This window comes from Solanum stenotomum, chromosome 2 (assembly GCF_019186545.1).
Source record: "Solanum stenotomum isolate F172 chromosome 2, ASM1918654v1, whole genome shotgun sequence".
Classification (NCBI taxonomy): domain Eukaryota; kingdom Viridiplantae; phylum Streptophyta; class Magnoliopsida; order Solanales; family Solanaceae; genus Solanum; species Solanum stenotomum.
In genome coordinates this window covers 57,365,201-57,371,962 of record NC_064283.1, presented here as the reverse complement: position 1 = coordinate 57,371,962, position 6,762 = coordinate 57,365,201, and the positions used below count along the sequence as shown (strand labels likewise).

The 6,762-nt window shown below is 36.0% G+C and overlaps 1 long non-coding RNA gene across 1 annotated transcript; it reads right to left on the bottom strand.

Moving 5' to 3' along the window:
- Nucleotides 1-2,340: 2,340 nt before the first annotated feature.
- Nucleotides 2,341-4,499, bottom strand: LOC125856805 (uncharacterized). Its single transcript, XR_007445563.1, has 3 exons — nucleotides 4,409-4,499; nucleotides 3,281-3,358; nucleotides 2,341-2,602 (listed from the first exon to the last, which is right to left on the bottom strand). It is a non-coding gene; the product is annotated as an uncharacterized LOC125856805 (long non-coding RNA).
- Nucleotides 4,500-6,762: the final 2,263 nt, after the last annotated feature.

The following is a 6,762-nucleotide window of genomic DNA, read 5'->3' as shown; positions in this document are numbered from 1 at the left end:
ATGGATTTTTAGGTATTAGCAATGCAATGGTTTTAATGCATGCATTAGATTAACTAATGACAAAACTACCCTCTATTAATAATAATAATAATTATTATAATTATAATAATAATAATTATTATTATAACTATTCTTATTATTATTATAATTATTATTATAATAATAATAATAATTATATTATTATTATTATTATTATTATTATAATTATTATAATTATAATAATAATTATTATTATTATTATTATTTTTGTAAAAGAATGTGGGGGTATTTTGGTAAACAAATATTTTTTTAATAGTCTTTATACAAGGCTTGCTATTTCCAATACATCAAACCAAATAATGTATAAGAAATAATGCAAGCATAACTAATGCAAACATTACTAATGCTTGCATTACTAATGCATGCATTACTAATACATCATAGAAGCATTATTCTTATACACTCTACCAAACGACCCCTAAGAGTGTAATATATTATGAATCATCCAAATTGAATTGTTCTCGGCTTTGATATATCACTATAAGAAAAAAGAAATGAATCTTTCTTTTCAACAGGAAGAATATCAACTAATTAGAGTGCTACCAAGTTTGTTTTTGGTTGCAACCAAATCTGCCAGACAATGAAATTCAAAAGGTTGAAGAAAAAAAGAGAAATCAAATGCAAACTAAGGGTATGTTTGGTATGAAGCAAAATGTTTTCTAATTTTCTCATGTTTGGTTGACTTAAATATTTTGGAAAATGTTTTCCAAATCAACTGTTTTTCCTCAAATTTAAGGAAAATGACTTCCCTTAAAAAGGTACGGAAAATATTTTCCAAAATTATTTTGAACCTTAACCTCAAATTTCCATCCGAACTTGAGTCTCGGGTATTGATTCTCAATATTAATCCTAGATCCGACTCTTAACTCTCAATTCGAGACTCAACTCTTGACCTCGATTTGAAACCCAACTCGCAAGTTTTGAATTGAGTTGGGCTCAAATCTCAAGTTAGAATTAGAGGACAAATTTTCGGTCGAGTCTTGGTTGGGTCTTGGTTCAGGTTTAGGTTTCGAATCTCAAGTTAGAATTCAATTGCACTATCATTGAATCTTAATGAAAGAAGGCTCTTTCATCCTAATCCCATATGCAGCAAATTGTTAAACCATGTATTTTGTATAAAAAGCACAACTTAATTGTACATACCTTTAGTAGGAATTGCCGTTTTTATTTCTCCATTAGAATTTAGAAGCATGCCAAGGCCATTAATATTGAAATACTATATTACTATCACAGTTACACATTTTGTACTTGCCTATTGTAAGTTAACTATATTGCTTATCCAACTAATAAAGATAGTATTGAAGAAAATCTTGAATCAGATTGAAAATAAAATTACTCAAATCTGTTGTCGGGAAAGAAAATAAAGATTCCTTCACAAAATAGGTGGGTCTGAGATATGGGAAGGATATCGAGCCCAAGGCCTGTGTAGTTCTTTCTGCAACCTTAAACTTTGCATCATAAATAAGAGACCTCATAGAAGATGATATGTTTTTGGACATTACATTAATGAAGTCTTCTTATTGATCAAGCCTTTTGAGGACATGCGTAATAGACCTATCTTACATTCATTCCCTTTTAATGTCGCATTGTTTTGGGATAAGCATCATGATTTCTTTCAACACCGGTCAGCCATATGAGAATTTTCCAACTAACGTGTATTAGAGATTCTCAGTGATGTTCATCCTCTTCACTTCATTCTCCGTCCATACCACCCGACTTACCATGTCTTTGGTTGCTTAGTATTTTTAACTATTTAACTGATAATAAGAGTAGATTCATAAATACATATGCATAACTAACATAAATTCATTTTTCCCTCTTCCGCAGGTACTTTGGAAAGCAATCAAAATGCAGCCACAAACAATTGTATATCCTATTTAAAATATTTATGTATTTAAACCGCAAACGCAGCCACAAATGATTACCAATCATATACGCGCACACACATTTAGCTCGCAAAGATGTTTCAACGCCAACTCTGCCTAGTATATATAAAAATATTGTTGGGTTTTAGCAAGGTGTGAATGGGAAATAAGAATAGAAGATGAAAAATGTGGGGGAACCAATTTTGTAGGGAAAATGAAAAGTCATTACAAATTGCAAATGAAAAGTCATTTCTCCCATATTGGTAGAAGAAAGGAAAATTGTTGTTGTCACGACCCAGATTGAGTCATGAGTGGCACCCACACTTCACCTTCTAAGTAGGCGGACCAAGTAATCTAAACCCCAACATATACCAATAATTTAACTACCACTAACAACAATAACTCGGAAGCTCCAAACTTATTAAAGTAACCAATCAAATAAACCTCTAAAGTCTATTACATATTATCCCCAAAATCTGAAAGTCATCACATCAAGGACATCTGTTCTTAACATATCAAGTCTAAAAGTATTAGAGACCCCAAAATAAGTAAATACGATGGTCCATGTCTGAAATTCAAAGACATCACGCCATAACTGAGAGAATCCAGCACGAGCTCGAAGGAATAGCTCACCCTGAAATCTGATGTACTGGAGACTGGCTAGAGCTGAGGGCGAGTCGAAGTCGATGGTACACTTGCTGCACTCCACAAAAGAAAAACGAAGAAAACACAAGTAGGGGTCAGTACCAGGAACACGTACTGAGTAGGTATCATCGGCCAACCCAAAATAAAAACTAGTATACAATGAATAGTAGTATAAAGTCAACTATAGCACTTAGCAGGTGATAAGAAACCACAACATGAACAAGTAACAGTTGAAGCAAGTACGTAATCAATCACAATATCAAGCACACACACGAGGACTCATGCCTCTACATCACACTCGTTTGGGAAATGCTTTCATTGAGATTGAGTACATTAAGTTAATTCAATATCTTTTTCCTTTAAGGTTACCGTGTCGGAACGTGACACTCCGATCCAATTATACCGTGTCGTAACGTGACACTCCGATCCAAAAATACCGTGTCGGAACGTGACACTCCGATCCAATAATATTATTAATTTATTATTTATTATCACTACTTTTCAGTTCATTAATAATATTACATCAAGCCTTCTTTATTCAAGGCATAACTTCAATAGAGAGGTTTTCAGATTACAAATCTCACGATCTCAGGATTTCGGACCAATCACAAACCACACAACCAAGCCACATAATCACACAGTCAAGTACATAGAGAACTTCACAATATCATTCAATGCATATCAATCGCTATTAAGAGTTTATCTATCAAATAGAACAAACCATAACCTACCTCCACCGAAGAACTAAAGTCAGACCAGCTACTTCTCCAATGCTTTTCCCTTCTTCAATGCCTCAGATGATTTCCGATCTATCAAGTATACATGCTTCATAAGTAAACGAGTCTATACATCCCATATTACTATAAGTCTCGCCTAGATTTAAGAACTAACATCCTAAACTTACCTTATTTATTTTCCTTAGTTTTCATCGGTCCAGCTTCAACCGAAGACAACACAACCTTAGCTTATTTTCCATTAGTGCTCACGTGAGTATAGAGAGTAATATCCATGTCAATTCAATCTCTATTTAGAAACGATGTGTGACCCATCTTACCATTGTCTAAGTTACTTTTCCTCACCTATTTAACATAACCTCACTGGAAATTAACTCATTAATGGGAGACAAATTTGTCTCCAACCCAACACCACTATCCATCTTATCTTCTTGTCCAACCTTAATTATATAACCATAATTATCACCCCTACTATTAATACCTCAAATTCAACCTAATAGTTAATTACATATTTCAATGTATCAAATTATAATTTATACTAAGGTAAAAGAATTCTAATGTTTAAAAGTTCAAGCCACTGGTTACGAAACCAGTGGCAGTGAACACTTCTACCTGAACGCCTATACTATAACATTCCAATTCTTTACATCATTAATGGTTGGCCTAACTTTCCTCTCAGCCATCATCTAGCAGCAATACTATACCTATGCCCACTTCACTTTATAATATCTCAATAATAATAAATACATAAAAATCAACACTTTAATCCATGAATGTAGTGAATCGATCAAATTAAGTATTTTGCATCCCACTAACAAAACCAATCAACTAGAACCTATATTATCATATGCTTAAACCATGGACCTCACTCACTGCTACTCAACCAATTATTAAATTAATTATACCGCCACAACAGTCAAACTCAATTCATTAGACTTTACTCAATATACTATATATATATATATATATGATTTGCCGACAATGTTTTCTATGGAACCCAGTTGAATTGCAATACGAGAGAAGTCACTTACACAATAAAATCCAATAGCATCTACCGTTCTCTAATCAATAAAACACATGCATATCATTAATATAACTAGGAGAGATTAAGGTAAGAACAATCACCTAAAGCCGTTTCTAGAACTGGTTTTTCTCACAATCGTGCGGCTCCTCTCTATTTTAAATTTCTCCCTTTTATATAAATCAGTTATCACCCTAATTATCATCTAACCAATTATAAAAAGTGATAAAAGTGACCCACTATTTGTTCTAATACTATCTTCTATAACCACCAACTAACTTAATTATAAAAACTACCCCACTAATTTCATAATGTAGTTACGAATAGTCCAAAATACCCATTAGAATCTATCAAAAAAGTCTTTTATGAAATAAAATGCTCTAGTACTCAAAACGAGCAAATGGGTCGTTACATTAGATACCAATTTACCCATCGTTCGTCCTCGAACGATCAATAAAAGGCGAGGGTAAGGAAGGGTACCTGAATCGACAAAAAGGTGTGGATATCTTTTATGCATATCAGCCTCACTCTCCCAAGTGGACTCTTCAACTGGCCGATTTTTCCATTGACCTTGATAGATGCAATCTCTTTTGACCTCAACTTGCGAACCTCCCTATCTAAAATAGCTACAGGCTCCTCCTCATAAGACAGATTCTCATCAAGCAGTACTGAATCCCAACGAATAATGTAGTTTCCATCACCATGGTATTTTTTCAGCATGGACACATGAAATATCGGGTGCACCCCTGACAATCCTGGAGGCAAGGCCAATTCATAGGCCACCTCCCCCACGCGCTTAAGAACTTCAAATGGCCCAATGTACCTCGGACTAAGCTTACCTCTCTTACCAAACCGCATCACACCCTTCATGGGTGAAACCTTTAGCAAAACCTGCTCACCCTCCATAAACTCCAAGTCCCTGACCTTCCGATCTGCATACTCCTTCTGCCTGTTCTGAGCTGCTAAAAGTTTCTCTTGAATGGATTTCACTTTCTCTAATGATTCCCTCAAGAGATCGGTACCCCAAGGCCTCACCTCAAATGAATCAAACCAGCCAATGGGAGACCTACATCTCCTCCCATACAATGCCTCAAATGGGGCCATATCAATACTCGAGTGGTAGCTATTGTTGTACGAGAACTCTGCTAAAGGTAAGAATTGATCCCAATGACCACCAAAATCTATCACGCACGGACGAAGCATATCCTCCAACACTTGAATTGTTCGCTCAGACTGTCCATTGGTCTGAGGGTGAAATGCGGTACTAAGATCTAATCTAGTACCTAATTCAACATGCAAGGTCCTCCAAAAGTTAGAAGTAAATTGCGTACCTCTATCTGATATGATGGAAATTGGAACTCCATGCAATCGAACAATCTCACGGATATAGAGTTTGGCTAACTTCTCTGCATTGTAAGTCATCTTGACCGGAACGAAGTGAGCAGACTTAGTTAACCTGTCAACAATTACCCAAATAGAATCAAACTTACCCAATGTCTTTGGAAGACCAACCACAAAATCCATTGCAATTCTTTCCCACTTCCATTCCGGAATGGGCATTCTCTGAAGTGTCCCTCCAGGCCTCTGATGTTCATACTTTACTTGCTGACAGTTCGGACATTGGGCAACAAAATCAATAATGTCACGCTTCATCCTACTCCACCAATAATGTTGTCTTAGATCACGATACATCTTGGTTGCACCAGGATGTATAGAATACCTCGAACTATGAGCCTCTGCAAGAATAGTATGAGTCAAGTCATCAACACGGGGCACACACACCCGCCCCTTAATTCTCAAGACACCTTTCTTATCAATCATAGCCTCCTTAGCTTCTCCCCGCAACACCATATCTCGAATTCGACTCAACTTCTCATCCTCAAACTGCTTTCCCTTAATCTTGTCAAGAAAAGAAGATCTTGCCTCCACACAGGCCAATAATCCTCCTTTTTCAAGTATTTCCAGCCTCATAAAGTCATTAGCCAAAGTTTGCACCTCTCTAGCCAATGGGCGTCTAGAAACCTGTAAGTGGGCTAAACTACCCATGCTCCCTGTTTTTCTACTTAGGGCATCTGCCACAACATTAGCCTTTCCCGGGTGATATAAAATAGTAATATCATAGTCTTTCAATAACTCCATCCACCTCCTCTGCCTCAAATTCAAATCCTTCTGGGTGAACACATATTGTAAACTGCGATGATCTGTATACACTTCACACTTGACCCCATATAGATAATGCCTCCACTGCTTCAATGCAAATACAACTACAACCAACTCCAAATCATGGGTTGGATAGTTACGTTCATGCACTTTCAATTGCCTTGAAGCATAGGAAATTACATTCCTCTCCTGCATTAGCACTGCACCCAAACCAGAATAAGATGCATCACAATAAACAATGAAATTCTTACCTTTCACGGGCAAGGCAAGAATCTGTAACATCCGACAATTTGAAGTG